This window comes from Mobula birostris, chromosome 3 (assembly GCF_030028105.1).
Source record: "Mobula birostris isolate sMobBir1 chromosome 3, sMobBir1.hap1, whole genome shotgun sequence".
In the NCBI taxonomy this organism is placed as follows: Eukaryota; Metazoa; Chordata; class Chondrichthyes; order Myliobatiformes; family Myliobatidae; genus Mobula; species Mobula birostris.
Window position 1 is genome coordinate 130,394,290 of NC_092372.1, and position 19,407 is coordinate 130,413,696.

At 45.0% G+C, this 19,407-nt stretch overlaps 1 protein-coding gene across 2 annotated transcripts in view; it reads right to left on the minus strand.

Moving 5' to 3' along the window:
• ampd1 (adenosine monophosphate deaminase 1 (isoform M)) overlaps positions 1-19,407 on the minus strand; it is a 259,415-nt gene that overhangs the window by 186,880 nt on the left and 53,128 nt on the right. For both annotated transcript variants that reach the window (XM_072253361.1, XM_072253360.1), the window contains one exon: positions 12,999-13,119. The gene's annotated coding sequence lies outside the window, so the exon portion shown is untranslated. The remainder of the gene's footprint in view (positions 1-12,998; positions 13,120-19,407) is intronic.

Here is a 19,407-nt window from a genome sequence, read left to right on the forward strand (position 1 = left end):
ATCAGTGGTTTCCGTGCCGGACAAATATAAAACCCAAAATGTTGTAATGCCAGAATGATTGCCAGTAATTCCTTTTCCACAGTGGAATAATTTCTCTGATGAACATTAAACTTCTCAGAAAAATAAGCCACTGAGTGTTCAATTTCCTCTTTGTCTGTCTGCAACAGCACCGCCCCGGCCGCTTCGTCGCTAGCATCTGTTGCTAGGGAGAAGGGTTTTGAAAAGTCAGGCGCACTCAATACAGGGTGGTGACACAGTATCGCCTTCAGGCTTGTTGACAAAAATCGTTCCACACAAACTTCTCATTCTTCGGCAAGAGCTTAGTAACAGGGAGGGTAATATCCGCAAAGTTTTTACAGAACTTCCGATAGTACCCCACCATCCCCAAAAACCATCTCAGGGCCCTCTTGTCCGTCGGGATGGGAACTTCATTGATAGCCTGCATCGGTGCCAGCTGCCCCTGTCCTACCACATACCCCAGATATGTGACCTTAACGTGGCCGAACTCACTTTGCACGAAGTTCACTGTCAGGTTGGCTTCAGACAGCCGTTTAAACAGTTCCTCTACTGCCGCAATGTGCTCATCCCACGTGTCACTGCAGACCACCAAATTGTCAATATACGCTTCTGCATTCTTTAACCCTTTCATCACTGAATTAATCATCCTTTGGAAGGTTCCTGGGGCGTTCTTCATGCCAAAAAGTAAGACATTGTACTCGTATAACCCGGATGGAGTGACAAGTGCTGAGATTTCTCTATCCTGGTCGGTTAAAGGAACACACTAGTACCCTTTCCGCAAATCGATCTTTGTGATGTACTTCCCACTTTATTGATGCAATCGTCTACCCTTGGGATGGGGTAAGCATCAGTTTTTGTGATGGCGTTCATCTTTCTGTAATCTGTACAGAATTGTATGCTCCCATTGGGTTTCAGGACAACCACACAGGGAGAGAGGCCCATTTCGATTTGGATGGCCTAATAATACCTGTGGCTAGCATGTGTTCAATTTCTTTCTCCACTAGCTTGCCCTTCTCCAAGTTCATCCTATAGGGATGTTGCTTAATAGGCTGATCTGACGTAACGACAACATCATGTACCGTCCCCTTGCATCGCCTCGGGACATCCGGACATACATCTGCATGCCAGTTAATTAGCTTTATCAGTGGCTCACTCTGTTCAGGGGTTAAGTGAGAGACCTTATCAGCAAAGTTGGCCAAAACAATAGAGTCCTCCAATCTGGTCGGCACCATATTTATCTTTTCAAGATGGGTTTTCCCCTTATCATTTGGCACCCCAGCCTCATTAATTTTCGTGATAACACCAACTAGACCTGCTTTCTGATCGTGGTAAGCTTTTAGCATATTGATATGCACTAATTGTGTCGGCTTAACGTCTGTCCGGCATTTCAATAACATAATTCAAAGAGTCTATCTTTTTCATCACTTTGTACAGACCGTGGAATCTCACCTGGAAGGGGTTGGTTACCACTGGAAACGGAACTAAGACCCTATTGCCCACTTGCAACACTTGCTTTCGGGCTCGTCTATCATACCACTGTTTCATTTTTGTTTGGGAGTCTCGTAGATTTTCTTTGGCAAGGCCATAGATCCTTTTAAGCCTCTCACGAAATTTTAAAACATAATAGATCACATTGACTTGTACTGTCGGGCTGGACCATTGCTCTTTCAGTAAGGTCAGAGGTCCTCTGGGCCTATGACCGAAGACGAGCTCGAATGGGCTGAACACCAATGACTCCTGAACTGTGTCCCTGACGGCAAATAACAAGAGAGGCAAGGCATCATCCCAGTCTCTAGCGTTCTCTTGACAATAAGTTTTAATCATGGTCTTTAACGTTGCATAGGATCTTTCCAACGTCCCTTGAGACTCCGGGTAGTACACGGAGGCCAAAATCTGCTTCGCTCCCATCTCATCCAATGTTGGTTGGAATGTGTGAGATGTGAAGACACTCCCCTGATCTGACTGGATTTCCCTGGGCAACCCCACCGTAGTGAAAAATTTCACAAGCGCCTTTACCACTGCGGGAGCCTTGGCGCTTGCCAGGGGCACAGCCTCCGGAAACCTGGTGGCGGCGCACATCATAGTCACCACATACTCCCGCCCACTCGCAGCTCTGGGCAGGGGACCGACAAAATCCACAATTATTCGGGAAAAAGGTTCCTCGAAAGCGGATATCGGTCGAAGGGGCGCCTTAGGCAGGACCTGGTTCAGCTTTCCTACCACCTGACAGGTGTGACACCATCTACAATACTCAATAATATCCTTCCTCATGTTTGGCCAGTAAAACTCTTTCATAATTCTATGCAACACGCATCAAAGTTGCTGGTGAACGCAGCAGGCCAGGCAGCATCTCTAGGAAGAGGTACAGTCGACGTTTTAGGCCAAGACCCTTCGTCAGGACTGTTGTTTGCGTTCATAATTCTATCAACTGTTTTCCTCACCCCAAGATGTCCACCGAGGGGTATCTTGTGGGCCAGGTTAAAAATCTCGACCTTATAAATTTTCGGCACTGCCACCGGGTGTACCATCCCCCACTCCTCATCTGCGGGCACGGTACTTGGTCTCCACTTCTTCATCAGTACTCCCTCCTTCACATAATAGCCCACTGGTTCCCTTTTTATTTCTGCTTCAGAGAGAGCTGTCTCCGTCAAAACCATCAGCTTCTCGTCTCGTTCCTGTGCCTGTATAAATTCCTTCCTCGCTAATGATAAATCTACCTCAACTCCCTCACTTCCTTCAACTCCACTATGTTCCTTCTTCTCACTTTCTAACCCCTCCTGGTACAAGGCTGGTTAAAAATGTTTCAGCTAAATCCACATTCGCTTCGGCAGCCTTTCTGGACATGCGTCGAGTTACTGTGCAAGCGGGATAAACCTGTGAATCCATGGGCAGGTCCTCAGTCCTGGCAGGCTTGCTTGTCAGCTTTACTCCTGGGTACACACCTCTGCCTGCAAGGTCATTACTGAGTAAGACCTTCATGTTTTTCATCGGTAATTCGGATCTCACCCCTATTGTGACCGGTCTGGAAACCAAGTCACTTTTCAGGTATATCCATTGCAAAGGTACTGCTTCAGTCCCCTTTCCAACGCCTTTTATCACACTGATCTCCCCAGTCTCGGTCTCTGCACTAAGTTCTAACACCCTCCTTAAGATCAATGATTGACAAGCCCCAGTGTCTCTCCAGACCTATACTGGAACTGGGGTTGACCCCTCCTTCACCGACACCAATGCAGCTGAAGTAAACTTCTCGCACCCTTCCTGAACTCTATCAGACCTCTTCTACCCTAACAGTTTGATGGCCAGCTCAATACAGCCAGTCGGAGTGGTCGTTTTTCCTTTCCGCGTCTCCTTCTTTCAGGCAAAACACCTGGACGCAATGTGACCAGCTTTCCCACAATTATAGCATACGAAACCAGGAGACTTCCTACCAAACTGCTTCCTGTCTTCCTTATCCTTCTTACTAGTCCCTGGCTTACTTTCTGACTGTTCCGGTGGACTTTCTCCGCCCTTTCGACTACTCTTCTGGTAGCTTTTACTCAGGGTAAACTTTGCTTTGTGTGTTAACGCGTACTCATCTGCTAACTTAGCAGTCGCGGCTAAGGTTTCTGCCTCTTTCTCATCTAGATAGGGCCTCATACCTTGAGGGACACAACCTTTAAATTGCTCAATCAGTATTAGCTTCAGCAGTTTGTCATAATCCCCAGTGTCCCCTTTCGAGGTGCACCAACGCTCACAATATATTTGCATCTCACAGGCAAACTCTAAATATGTGTGGCCCCACTGCTTCCTCACATTCCGGAACCCTTGCCGGTATGCCTTCGGGACCAACTCATAAATCCTGAGTATAGCCTCTTTTACCACATCATACTTCTGTGAATCTTCTGTTGACAATGCTGAGTAAGCTTGCTGAGCCTTCCCCTTAAGCACGCTCTGGAGTAAAACAGCCCACTTAGCCCTCGGCCAGTCCTGACTTGCAGCGACTTTTTTGAAATGTAGAATGTACCGATCAACCTCAGCCTCCTCAAATGGGGGAGCCAACCTAACCTCCTGGGTTGCCTTGAACCCTCCACCTTGGTCAGGCATTTGGCCCCCCTCTAGTGTTATCTTTAACTTCTCCAGCTCAAACTCCCTTTCCTTCTCTCTTTCCTCCCTTTCTAGCTGCTTTACTGGGAACTCGTGCTCGAGCCTTAATCTTTCCATCTGCAGCTGCACCGCCTCCCCACCAAGTTTACTCATAGACACCACCTCCAGCTCCCCATGGGGAAACACATCTTTAGATACATAATACTCAACGATGGCTCTATGCATCTCTGCCCTCCTCATCGTCTGCTTCCCCTTCAAAACGCTCAACCATTTTGCAACAGTCGCCGATTCTGATTTCTTGGCATCATCTAATGCCTCCAAGGTTGGCACCTTTAGAAATTCCTCAATCTCCATTCCTGCTGTTTGCCCTTTTTTTCAGGAATTTAACCCAATCAATTTAACCAGTCCCAATTTTGGTGTTCAAAATCCCGGACGAGCCCCCACTTATGTTACGTACCCAGTAACTGGGTTGTCAAACCAGCAGAAATGGAACACTCCTTGGAGTCTGTGATTACTAGAAATTAATAAAGTTTTATTAAAAAAATAAGTAATACAGTACACTAACTGCAAGGATATAAATATAACAGGCTAGCAAGGAGAATATACGCATATACACAGAAATAGGGTAATAGGAATCAACCAAGCTCTATCGCAGTGTAGGGGTAAAATGATCGGTCTTAAGGTGAAGCAGAGTTCAGTTCAGTCTAGTGTAATTCGAAGTAATCGCTGTTGTTGTACCATTGGGGAGAGAGAGGGGGAGAGAGAGAGAGAGAGAGAGAGAGAGAGAGAGAGAGAGAGAGAGAGAGATTGCAGTTGGTTTCAGGCAAACCTTTCGAGGCCTTCTGATCCCATTGTGGTCACCGACTGTGACCCCTCCATTCCGGATGCGATCATTCTTCTGCGGTGAACCCGGCACCCAGGCAAGGGCGGACACACAACAGGTTCCCACCGGTCGTACCTTTACACCCTTTGAGCCTCTGACCGATTTCCACGATCGGTCCTCCAAACTCCCACCAACCTGTGGGGCACAATGCTCTTTCCAGGGTCTCGTGGCATGTGTCCTGTGCTTTAGCAAACCTGCTATTTTATTCCCCCCCCCCCCCGATAGGGTATGACCTGTCCATCAAACTTCACACTTCCTATTGTCTCAGCAGGATTGTTAATGAACAGTTCAGGTTCAGAGCAAACTGTCTGTGGCAGACGCCAACATACTGAATTATGTGTCTCTCGCTCTCGTTATCTCTCTCTTTTCTCTTATTAGCATTTTGAATGGCTCTCCTTTGTCTCTCATTATCTCTCTCTCATTAACAGCATCTGTTCTGCAGCTCTGCTTGGCTTCACACATGACAATAGGCTTAAATTTAACAAGTCACTAGGATCAGATGGATACATGGCAGAGTGGTATAAAGAGTTTAGAAGTGAGTTAATTCCTATTTTATTCCCCACACTGAACTGGACCCTAAGAAAGGTGCAAATGCCACTCAGCTGGAAGGAGGCGATAATCTCAGCTATACCAAAAGAAGGCAAGGATAAAATGGAATGTGGGTCATTTAGACCAATATCTGTTCTTAATGTGGATTATAGAATATTTACCTCCATCATGGCCAAATGATTAGAAGAGTTTCTACCCACACTGATACATAATGATCAGACAAGTTTTATACAACAATGCCAAACACAAGACAATATACGAAGGACACTTCATATTATGGATGATATTAAAAGAAATGAAACTGAAGCAATAGTGATAAGCGTGGATGCTGAAATGGCATTTGATTCGGTTAATTGGAATTTTCTTTACAGAGTTTTACATAGATTTGGTCTACATGACACAATTATTAAAACTATACAGGCACTATACGACAATCCTACTGCCAGGATTAAAATCAATGGAAATTTATCTAATAGGTTTACCCTAGAAAGGGGCACGAGACAGGGTTGTGCATGGTCACCGCTACTCTTCACATTATATCTGGAACCATTAGCTCATTACATCAGACAAAATGAAGATATCAGGGGAATTACTGTTAAAGGGACAGAGCATAAATTGGCCTGTTACGCGGATGACATTTTGAACTATCTAGGGCAATCAATTTACTCTTTACCTAATAAATAACACATCTTATTTGTCTGAGTGAGTATGAAAAGTACAGAGCCTGTACTCCATATCGAGTAACTGAATATCTGGTTGTTAAATGCTGTCCACAATCTACTACTGTCCACCCCAATGTCAGGTTATGTCAGGTTTCATCAATGAATGGAGAGAGGGTCTGGGATTTTAGGGGAATCTGTGGTCATGTCACATTTGAGAGAAAAGGGTCTGTGGTAGAGGGGTGAGAGAATAGATATTCTATGGATGATAAGCTGGTGAAATAGAATAAGGACCTGTAGTATGACGAAAAACTAGAGGAGATGCCTTCCAGTGGGGAGGGAAGGGTATGGGGAGAGTGGGATGTGAATACAAAATATTGAACAGCTTTGTAAGACCGGATGACTGGGAAAGCAGTGAGTTCTGGAAATGGGGCTTTGGTTTTGTATGTGTCCCTGAGATTTATGCTCCGTGAAATGGGCAATCTAGGAAGAGTAAAACAGACATTAATCACAACTTGAGAAATCGGTTGTTTAGCAAATTACAGATGATTTTCTAAAATTTTCTATAATCTAGCCCTGATTTTATGTATATTTTAAGGACAGGTCTGTGTGTATAGTTTACAGATGACCTACATTCAGTGACCACTGTATTAGGTACACCTACTCATTAATGCAAATCTTTGATCGGCCAATCATATGCAGCAACTTGATGCAAAAAAGCATGCAGACGTGGTCAAGAGATTCAGTTGTTCAGACCAAACATCAGAATGAGGAAGAAATATGATCTAAGTGATCTTGAACGTAGAATGATTGTTGGCACTAGATGGGGTGGACTGAGTATCTCAGAAACTGCTGATCTAATGTGATTTTCATACACAGCAGTCTCTAGAGTATACAGAGAGAAAAAAAAATCCAGTGAATGGCAGTTTTATGGATAAAAAAGCCTTGTTAATGAAAAAGGTCAGGGAAGAATGGCTAGACTGTCTCAAGCTGCCAGAAAGGTGACAGTATCTCAAATCAGCATGTATTGCAACAGTGGTGTGCAAAAGGGAATCTGAAAATGCACAACACTGCAAACCTTGAAGTGGATGGACTACAACAGCAGAAGACCATGAATATTCAGTAAGTCAGTGATCATTTTATTTGATACAGAAGGAAGGTAATGAAATGGCCACTGAGTGTAAATAAATTTAGCCGTGATTCGGTTGAAGTGGCTGGAATTATTTGTTGGTAACAGGCTTTTCAAGTACTAGTGTATTGTCATCTAACTGTACACATATACAACAAAATGAAACAATATTCTTCCGGACCATGATACTCCCACAAAACATATATCACACATCGCACATACAACTAAATATTACCAGAAAGTGAAGTGGGAGGAACTGAAGATGGCCCCAGTGGTTTTTGCAGACCTGGGTGACTTCTTCCAGTTTGTACGTGAAACAGTTTAATTTCTTCTCTTTTACTGTCTCTTTTACCCTTTTCAAGGTGGCTGGGGTCCTGTCAGGAATCCATGATCTACAGCTGCATGCAAACTGCAGTTCTTCACGGTGGTGGGTTCCTACTCTTGGAACTTGCTGAACAGCCTCTGTGTTTCAATATCTCCAGCAGCTGCCAGGAAGATGTGCATATCCGAGGCGTGTCCCTGTGGACAACCCGATTCCTTGCTGGCATCGCTGACTGAAGTGTTGCGAGAGATTGTAATGTTGAGACAGCAGTGTACGCTGTTGTCAAAAGAAGTCCTCGAGTTGGGGGAACTCACTAAGTGATGTTGCAGATTGTAACATCGAGACAACAAGTTGTTGGTCTCCCTCTTGTCTGTAGCAGGAGTGATACATTTCTCTCCCTCATTATTGAGAGAGATGGAGCCTGTCTGAGATGTCACAGTTTTGGGACGGACTCCGGATCATGCTTTCAGGGGGCGTTGCTTTGCTTGAGTGGTGGGGGGGTTTGACCCCTTTGTTGCAGTGAGGGGAGGGGGGGATGGTTGCTGCTGCTTGTGCGTGTGAGATGGGGCTTTGAGGTTCTACATTTCCTGTCATTCATTCTTTGGGGTCTTCTTTTGTTTCGTGGATGTCTGTGAAGAGTAAGGATCTCAAGTTGTATACTGTATACATTCGCTGATATTAAACTGAAGCATTGAACCACTAAGTGAATAAAATATCATTCAAGATGCATGCAGTATACAACACAGGTAAAAACTAAACCGTACGGTAAATGGTAATCAGCTCACTGTCCTAGTGACGAGACCATGGTGGTGGCAGGGTATACATTAGTCTCACACCCTGAGTGAAGAAGCTGTTATCCAATCAGGCAATCCTAGTCCTGATGCTCCTTTACCTCATTCCTGATGGTAGTTGGTCAGAGATATTGTGGGATGCATGGTAGGGATCCTACCATTTAACTAGACCATGATCTAATACATGTAGCCCCCCCTGGCCACCCTCAGGGTCGCTCGGCTCGCTGTTGTCTAGGGAAACAGCCTCGGCCCCGCCAAACTGGATAATTCGTTTGTGTGGATGCTGTGTGAGGTACCCCACCCCGCCCAAATAACAGACAATACACCAGATGCAATTAAATGATTTACAGTTTATAGATATTACTGGAACTATATAATTAAAAGAGGATAAAATATAAAAGGAAAATAAAAGGCGCCACACTTATCAAAGTTCAATCTCTTCGTGCACAAAACCGTTGGAGCTCAAGGACCTTCTTCTTCACCCTGTGACCCCTCGGACCACCTCGACCGGCCGCCTGGGACCAACAACGGTGGTCGACCAGACGCTCCACACGAGTCCGTCTCTGTCTCCTCGCCAGACGTCCCGCTCGGGGTCCGACCCCGTTAGCGGACTCACAGCACCTCGTCCATCCTCTGTCTCGCTGTCCCGCCTTCTGCCCCCAAACCCCGCGCATACAGTATCTTCAAATACACCAAAACCATAACAACTATCCCAATTGGTTAATAGCACCCTCTTATCAGACTCTAAAGCAAAAACAAACTGTTAGCGCAAACTTTCTCAGTGTTTAACACAACAAAGCTGCATTCCCCAGATTAACATAACAAAGACGCCATTTTAATTAGCCTCCGCAGTAACATAAAAATCAAAACCCCCTTACACTCTCCCCCCACCAAATAAAGTCATGTCCTCATGACTTATAAATAACGCCACCCAGTCCTACAGACACACAACACACACATACACAGATACACACAGTGACAGTGCTCCCCAAACAGTGGACCTTACTCCTGTCCCACAGGCGCTATATAGGCCAACCTACCTGGGAGCTTCTTAACCCTCTGAGACCTCCGTACCCCCTCACCTAAACCCAAAAGGCTCAGACACTACTAGGGATACCTCGGGCCTGCTTGCCAACTCCTCTTCCACTCAGGCCACCACTACAGCTCGGAGCCCCCTGTCCAGTGTCCGGGGCCCCGCCTCTCCTCCTTCCTGATCCTGCTGTAACTCAGACTGCCCACAGCTAGCTCTCCCCACTACACCTGACTCAGTGGGAGAAGGGCCAAAAGTCTCTTCCTCAATCACGGGGAAGTTAGCGAAAGTTAGCATGTACCACATGTGCAGCACATCATCCTTCGAACCCGTATCCTTCCTCATTCCCTCGATCGGTAGCTGCTGTTTGAGTTTCTCCAAACTGAAACACTTAGCCGGGCCTACCCCTTCAGCTTTCTGCAGTCGAGATGTCAGCTTCTTCGGGGACTCCTTCAACTCTCGCCACAGCCTCCGCAGTTCTGACTCAGGGCTCCTGGCCATCTCAATCTGGGACACAGTTACCCCACCAGCTTCTTCCACCCTGACCTGAAAAGCAGCAGTTAAAGAATGTTCAGCCTCCGGTTGTTTCTTCCTGAGGGCGTCTTCCAGGTCAACTTTCAGTTTTTCCACTTCATTTAAACTCGCGATAGTCACCTTCAGGTTCCTTTCAAGCGTCCGCCTCCCTTTTCCAAGATCTGTCCTCCATTTCTTCACCTCCTCGGGAGTGTAGTCAAATTCCCCTCCCTGGGCTCTCGGTTTTCTGTTGACCTTAGTCAGAACACTTCCTTGATCTTCCCCAACTTGTAAATCTTCCAATCTGTTCTGAATGGACGTCTTGAGTTTCTGCTGATCCCTTCCAAGGTGGGTCATTGTTTCTTCTCGCTAGATTAATTCATCAGTACATGACCGCAGTGCGGTGCAAATCCCCTCTCTTCCCTGTGTCTCATTCAGATTGACGACCTGGGTTTCCATCCCCCGGTCCACCACCATCTGTCCCAACACCAGGAAGTTCAACTGGTATGTCGGGTCATTTTCCTCACATTGCACCAAACTCCTCCGGCCAAAAACTCCTCCACATTTGACACTTCGCTTCGGTCGCCTGGGCTCAGCCACTCGCCTCGCCTCATAGTCCCCCCAGGCGAATCCAAGCTCTAGGCGGTCATCCACATACGCCAAAACTCCACACACCTTCACTTCCCCCATGGTCTTCCTCATGCCCCGCGGGAAGGATGCAGGGGCTCCGGATATGCCCTTGGGCATCTTTTCGGATCGGAAGAATCCTAGGGAACTAGTAAAGGCCATCTTCAGCTCAACAGCCGCACTCCTCAGGATCTGGCAACATCCACCCCTCAGATGCAGCACATTAAACCACATCGCATAATCCACACACTTGCTGCCTTCATCTTCCACGCCGCCAGGGTCCAGTTGCCATGACCTCTCTCTCACTGAGGTGTCTTCAGCGGTCAACTCCCCTCCCTCGTGGTAGTTCGGAGCATCTACTAAGAGGGTCTCACCTTCAGCTACTTTCCCCAGGCCGTACCACCGCTGGGTCTCGCTTAAATTTGGTACCGGCTCAAGGCTGCTACACATGTCCTCAGAAGCAACTCGACATGCTGGGTGCCCAGACAATGCCTCCATGACCTCCAGGGTCATTAACCAATCATCGTCTTCTGGATAACTATTGGCACTGGTACCCAAAATCTCCGGTGCCCTTGCGGTTGTCAAGGATAAATGCTTCAGACACCGGTTGTAAAACGAACTGTCCAACAACTTGATCTGTGCCCCCGGGTTAAGGATAGCTTTAGCATCGCTTCCCTCTATCCATAGCGACACCCTGGGGTGTAGCCCCTCTAAGCCTTCAGGAATAGGGTCTTTTCCTTGCGGAAGTTCATTGGTACATTGCTGGGAACGTGCTTCCCCAGAGACCCCAAGCCGTTCCCCCACTGGCCCTCCACTAAGTTTCCCGACACCTCTCTGATCAGCTGAACAACTGATCCCCTGAAATGATCCCCCTGGCACTGCAAGCAATTTAGCCGCCCTCCTCGCCAGAGAAGACACACTGAAAACTTTCCCCCCCTCTTTCAAATAACTGACAGCTGTCACTACGGTGTAAGTGAACCTGACAGCTCTAACACCGTCACCAGCCCGCCTACTCAAACTTTCAACCCATCCCTGTCGCTCTCCCTCAACCGAGCACTGCCACTCATCTAACAACTAAGAGATCCGCTCTGCCCACGTCTCGCACGCCTCCGCCCCTCCTGGGGTGGACACTATCCCAAGTACCAGGCGGAGCCTGCCAGAGCTAGAACATTTATTCGCAGACCCTACCTACAAATCAGACCACTCTTCCCTCTCTCTCCCAACCGCTTGGGCAGCTCCGAGTGCCACCTCCAACTCATCAATGCCAGCCCGAACTCGAACAAAGACATCACCCACCACGCATACAGCAATCACCAGCAAATAACCCACAGAGACACACATTACAGATTTAAACAGAGTACCCACACAGCATACCAGCAGACTCAATCCCGGACAAAGCCCACACAATGTAGCCCCCCCGGCCACCCTCAGGGTCGCTCGGCTCGCTGTCGTCTAGGGAAACAGCCTCGGCCCCGCCAAACTGGATAATTCGTTTGTGTGGATGCTGTGTGAGGTACCCCACCCCGCCCAAATAACAGACAATACACCAGATGCAATTAAATGATTTACAGTTTATAGATATTACTGGAACTATATAATTAAAAGAGAATAAAATATAAAAGGAAAATAAAAGGCGCCACACTTATCAAAGTTCAATCTCTTCGTGCACAAAACTGTTGGAGCTCAAGGACCTTCTTCTTCACCCTGCGACCCCTCGGACCACCTCGACCAGCCGCCTGGGACTAACAACGGTGGTCGACCAGACGCTCCACACGAGTCCGTCTCCGTCTCCTCGCCAGATATCCCGCTCGTGGTCCGACCCCGTTAGCGGACTCACAGCACCTCGTCCATCCTCTGTCTCGCTCTCCCACCTTCTGCCCCAAAACCCCGCGCATACAGTATCTTCAAATACACCAAAACCATAACAACTATCCCAATTGGTTAATAGCACCCTCTTATCAGACTCTAAAGCAAAAACAAACTGTTAGCGCAAACTTTCTCAGTGTTTAACACAACAAAGCCGCATTCTCCAGATTAACCTAACAAAGACGCCATTTTAATTAGCCTCCGCAGTAACATAAAAATCGAAACCCCCTTACATACAGCAATGTACTAAAATGATCAACGGTAAGTTATGTCCTGAGACTATGAAATATTGACTCAGTATTACAGACATGGGATCACTGGGTCACTCCACCAGAGACAATCTAACGCGATTATATCAAATGGAATTCTATACACTATCAATGTTAGATTTAATATCTATTGTTCCTCCTCCTTAATGGCACAGGGATGATATATTAATCACTCTCGGATCCAGTGGCTTAAAGTTACTCCTCAAAATGTTAAAGGTATTAATTCTTCAAATTTAAAACACATTTCAAATAGACTTACATTCCAGAGAATTCTGTTCCCGATAATTCTCTTGTTGCAGACTTGGCCTGGTGTGTTGTCTACTTTTCACATCCCATTTGATGAACTGTCACCTCTTGTGTGTTAGTCTGTGACACAGAATCTGTTGTCCCATAAAACAAGAAAAACTCAATTCTTGTCCTTTTACCTCTTCCCTTCCCACCATGCCTGGGCTTCAGTATTTTTTCCAATTGAAGCTATTCTGCTGTACTTTCTCCAATTTACATTGCATCCAGCAGTCACAATAAGTTCCAAAACACAGATAAAGTGACCACATTGCAGGAGACTTGGTCTGCAGGATGACCATGAGATTGAATTGCCCAGCAATGCAATTCTCCATCCCTCTCTGGTCTGCAATATTAATTCTTACAAAACTCAAGTACAGCATCCCAATTTTGATATGGTGTATTACAGCTCGAGCAACGACTTTATGTTGATATTTAGGAATATCCCACAGTGATATTCATCCCACCAATAGATTATTCTACATAATCCTCACAGTGTTATGGGGTCATAGAGAGATTCTGGATGGAAACAGGCTGTTCGGCCCATTGTGCTCATGCTGGCTGTCAAGCATCCACTTTTTTTTACACAAATCCTACTTTTAGCCCATATTAATCACCCCACATTCCTATCATTTTCCAGAACCACCGAATTCCTTCATACTAGGGACAAAATTTTCAGTGGCCAATAAATTAATCCGACAGTGAGAGCCCAGGAGAGGACCTATTGATGACCGATAAATCAATCAACATGATAGTGAGGGCCCAAGAGAAAACCTCCTGACGATCGATAAATCAATCAATCTGACAGTGATGGGCCAGAAGAAAACCTATGGGCGAAAGCACCGCCTGATCCCGAATTCCCGGTCAAAAGCACAACCAGACGGAGAGGTGTTGTATCGATTTGCCAAGTGATTGATTGGGATGCGCCCGCATGTGCATTCGCCATACCATCGATCTGTACGTGATCAATTGACAGACGTGGGACTTGCGCAAGCGTAGTTGCCGCAATCTGGATCCGCTTCAATGATTACACCTTTTGATAAGCAGAAAATATTAAAAATGAAATTTATTAAGAAAATTGAGCTAACATGATATAAAAGCAAGAAACACAACAATAAAATGCAAACAGCTGCCAAAAGTTAATACATTAAAATTCTTCCAAACACGTTATAAACTGCATAATTCAAACAAAGCAGCCCCAGAGAGATGTGAGGCAAAATCTTTAAACTTAGGGATCTCCAGTCAGCTCCTTGCAGAGGTATTGTCTAAGGCCCACTTCCCACATGCACAGAAGAAAGATCAAAGTAATTTACAGTCCTGGATCACTCTCTTACCACTGATAGCTCCAATCTCAGCAGGAATCTCAGAGACCTTGTTCAGCACCCCGCCTTGTGCAGCAGGATCCTGGACTTCCTGTGGGATCACCAGCAGGTGGTAGGAATGGGCTTCCTCACCTCTGCCCCTCTGCCCCTCAACACGGGAGCCCCTCAGGGTTGTGTTTGAGCACCCTCTTCTATTCCCTATACACCCACGACTGTGTTGCCACACACAGCTCCAATCTGCTGATCAAATTTGCAGGTGACATGACGTTGATAGGCCTTCTTTTCAATAATAATGAGACAGCCCACAGAGGAGAAGTCAATGCGGTGGTGCCAAGAAAACAACCTCTCCCTCAATGTCGAAAAAACAAAGGAGTGGATTACAGAAGGAACGGAGACAGCTGCCCCATTGACATCAATGGGACTGTAGTTGAGAGGGGGAGTAGTTTCAAGTTCCTCGGCAGACACTTCACAAGGATCTCACCTGGACTGTGCATACTGGCTGTGTGGTGAAAAAAGCACAACACCGCCTCTTTCACCTCAGACAGCTGAAGAAGTTCGGCATGAATCCCCAGGTCTCCAGGACTTTCTATAGGGACACAATCAAGAGCATCCTGACTGGCTGTGTCACTGCCTGGCATGGGAACTGTACTATCCTAAACTACAGGGCACAGCAGAGAGTGGTGTGGGCAGCCCAGTGCATCTGTCGATGTGAACTTTCCTCTATTCAGGACATTTACAGCAGCAGGTGTGTAAAAAGGGCCCAGAGGATCATCAGGGTCTCCAGCCACCCCAACCACAAACTGTTTCGGCTGCTTCCATCTGGCAAATGGTACCGCAGCATTAAGGCTAGGACCAACAGGCTCCAGGACAGCTTCTTTCACCAGGCCATCAGAATTATCAACACACATTAATCTGATTGCATATATGACTGCACATTGTGCCTGACTGTACACACGTATACAAAACAGTTATGTATACACTCTTAGTGTTTGGGCAATATCCTCCCAGATTTCTCTTCCTTACTGCTTGTACATTGCTATGGAGATGCAGCATAAATATTTTCACTCTCTTGGAGGTAAGATATAAAATATATATAAAAACAATACAAGTACAAATATTCTTCGCTGATTTCTCAGTAAAAGTCTTTCCAAAAGATGCAGACTTGTCCTCACATCTGTCACATATATTGACGACAGCAGTGGATTTCACAAAAAAATGGTACCAGGTTCTGTACCCTGTTGTTAAAGGAAGCAGACAAACTTGGGTAGCCTTATCAGGCCTCTAGGCCCTGGTGTTGCTGCTGATGAAGTAACACCAGGAAACATTCCCCAAAGTTTCAATGGCTGATCAACATCATCTAGAGTCTGCTCAGACAAGGTCTCGTCAAAACTAAGTTACTTTTAATGCAATAGGATTCTGATCTCAGCAATGGTTAAAATTGGACTGCTTAAAGGACACAAAACCATTAATCTAACTAGATGATATGCAAAACTCACCTACTACTTGAAGGGGCAGCTGGGCTCAAGTGTAACCGTCCCTGATTCACTAGGTCTGGGAAGAGGTTTAAAAGTTGTGACTCATCCTCACAGTAGATGGATCTTCTCTGTCAGACAAAATAACATCAACAAGACAAGGTTCATATGCTTGGTAATAGACTCCTCTGAATTGACACTTCATATGGTACTTCAGTTGAAAACTTCCATATCTGAATCTCAAAGTCAATGTCTGGAATTGCCACATGCTCCAGGGCGAACTTCAGGAGGCTTGCCAACCTCTTTCTGTTGGGTCATTGGGGTTCCTTCTCAGCTGAAACTCAGACCAAGTTCTTCTGTGTATCATCAGTGATTTCTGTCCATCAAGCTTCTGTTTGTCTGAGCACCTGTTAGCTTTCCTGGTTAATTTCTGTAATGGACCTTTAGTTTTGTTTGAATTGCCGAGGTCTCTGTGATTCCTACACTTGAGTTTGCTAGGAAAGCCCTGAGTTGTAATGCCATCATGTTAACTGCTTTGCTACCATGGTGTACTTCTTTGCACACATATCGGATGCCTTGGTATATTCCTTAATTCGACTCGTGAAACCTTTCTCGTGCACCCTTCTAGCGCTCCTAACTCCATTTCTAAGGTCCTTCCTGACTACCTGGTATCTCTCCAGAGAATGGTTGCATGCATTTCATGCATGATGTCATGAGCCATGAGATCCATGGAAACTTGGCTGTGTTGATTCAGAATCAACTCGCTCACGGAGGGCAGAGGGTGATAGTAGGCAGCGTTATTCTGTCTTGTGGTTGGGCCCTCTTCTGGAAGACCTTTTCTTTGTTGTTTTTTTTAATGATTTGGATGAGTAAGTGGAGTGGTCACTTTGTTTTTGGAATTCCTTAACTGGAAGCCCAGATTACATTTTAGTTATTAAGAAATATGATGGGATTTTTGTTATTAAGAGATATGAGGGCACCATTGTTATGAGAGAACCCCACAGTCACCATCAAAATATTTGGCAGATTTGAGAACAAGTCTGTGTTTCTCGGAAAGTTTTTTTCCCGCGAGAAATCAGTGAAGCATATGCAGTACGTCCCAATGGTGTTGCAAATAGGAAAAGTGGTCTAAGGCTACACATTACTTTGATATTTCATTGGCGTATGTTCTGGCCATTGTCTCAGTTATGAGATTTCTGGAGAGCACTAAATCTAAATGACTTGCCTCACATATCTCTGGCACTGCCTTGCTTGGTACGATGCAGATTATAAACTTTATTTTGTGTGGAATCTTAATGTATTAATTGTGGCAGCTGCTTTAAGTTTTGTTGGTGTGTTTCTTGCTTTTATATCGTGTTGGTTCACTTTTGTTAATAAATATTAGTTTTTTCATATTTTCGCTTCAACCCATTAAAGTGGGCAATTATAGAAGCAGATCGAGAATGTGACAGGTAGCCATGCTCGGGAACTGCATGTCTGTTAATCGATCGCATATAGGTCGATGACGCGGGAAGTATGCTTGCGTGTGGCCTTCTGCGCAACGCAACCATAGAGATTGAAATCACTTCATGGATTGTTCCGAAATCTGATAGCAGAGGAGAAGAAATTCCTCTTAACATGTCTTCGTGTTCCTGAGCCTCCTCCCTGATGGTAGTATTGAGAAGAGGACATGTCTGGGATGGTTAGGGTCTTTCATGGTGAATGCTCCCTTCCTGAGGTATTGCCTTTTGAAGATGTCCTCAATGTTGGGAGGTTTGTGCCCATGATGGAGATCTGTAAGTTACTTGTTATTTTATTGTCGTCAAAAATGACTCAGTAATACTTTGTTCTACTGTACCTTTGTCGTTCTTGCCCTGTGGATATGCAGCAATTATCATTATAACCAGGGCCGGATTAAGCTAGTGCGGGGCCCATAGCATATGTCATAAAGGGGCCCTAAATTTAAAAAAATGCACAGAAGTATTAAAACATAAATTATTTACTTGCATAGTAAAGTAATTTAATCTTTTTCATTTGCTTTTCAGCTAGATAATACGACAAATATCTGACACTTCAGTAATAGTATTATTTACATGTAGGTATCAATTTCAAATGTCAAAAGTAACAAAACTACAATTTAAGAGTTAGATTTTCTAGATTTATCATGAGCAAATTAGTTGATGATACTGGAAATGTCTATTTCACACAGAAATTCATGTTCAATGCTCATTAGAGTGAGACAGTTCAACCTGTTTTGACCCATGGAGCTCTTCAGTTCATTTTTAATCCTTTTCAGTTTTGAAAATGAGCGTTCTCAACTGCAGTTGGTAACCATGAGTGACAAATAGATGTGCAAGGCATTTTCTACATTTGGAAAACCTGACTCCAAAGAATTGTCAGTTATCAAATGGTACAACTGTAACTCTACGAGGTCTTGATGGCGCCAATATGAGAAGCAAGATTAGTTTTCAACAGTTCAGTAAACTGCACAAATTCTTCATTAAGATTTTCTTCCAGATCATCCGGATATGATTTAATAAGATTTGAAGACCTCTTTACGATCTCTTCAGGTGTAAATGACTGTAACTGATGAATGAATCCAAAAACACCATTCACCTTTAGATAAGCTTGCTGCCTTTTTGACAGGGCAGAAAGCAAGCTGTCAATAATGGCAAGAAATGTTTGGCTTTTAAATTTCTGAGAAGGCGTTTGAGATTCAGCAAGTGGATCAAGAGTGCTGGAACCACTGAAATCATCATACGTGCGATTTTGCTTGTGTCTTCTTCGAGTTTGCTGTTGATAATCTTCACACTTAGTCAGATCCTTGGCTTTTTGCTCAATGTCTGAAAAAGTAGATCACATAGCTTGAATATATCCATGCACGGATTTATAGTGTTCACAAGCTGTGTTCAAGTCTTGGCCAGAAGATTGCAAAGAAGCACTGGTCATTTGAAAACACTGTAATACTTGATCCCATAATATGACCATTATTCCTGTTTCCAACTTCATAATAGTTGAAAGTAGACTACAAGCCTGTTATTGACACTCTGCCTTCTGATCATTGTTATTTAAAATGTCATCCAAGACTTGTTTTATTGCAGAAAAGCTGTGTAAAAGTGCTTTTGTTGCATCTACACGAGCTGACCACCTGGTATCTGACATTCCTTTCGCAAAGGACAAATGAGCACCACCATCAGATAATGCAGCAGAAAGGAGATCCCACCAATAAGTAGAAGCAGAAAAAATGTGTACAGGCTTTCTACAAATTGAAAGAAAATTGTTGCTTCTTGACAACATTCAGCAGCACATTTTCCAACCAAATTTAGTGAATGTGCAAAACATGGAATGTAATCCGCAAACTCATTTGGCTCTTTAATTTGTGCTTATAAGCCACTATTCTTGCCACTCATGTTGCCGGCATTGCTATAACTTTGACCACGGCAGTCTTTTATATCAATGCCATTTTCCTTTAAAAAGTCAAGTAAACTTTGAGCGAGCTGTTCAGCACTAGGACCTTCCATATCCAAAAGCCTCACAGATCTTTCAACTGGTCCAGACGCCAAAACATAGCACACAGTCAAAGTTAGCTGGTCCACATTAGATATATCTGGAA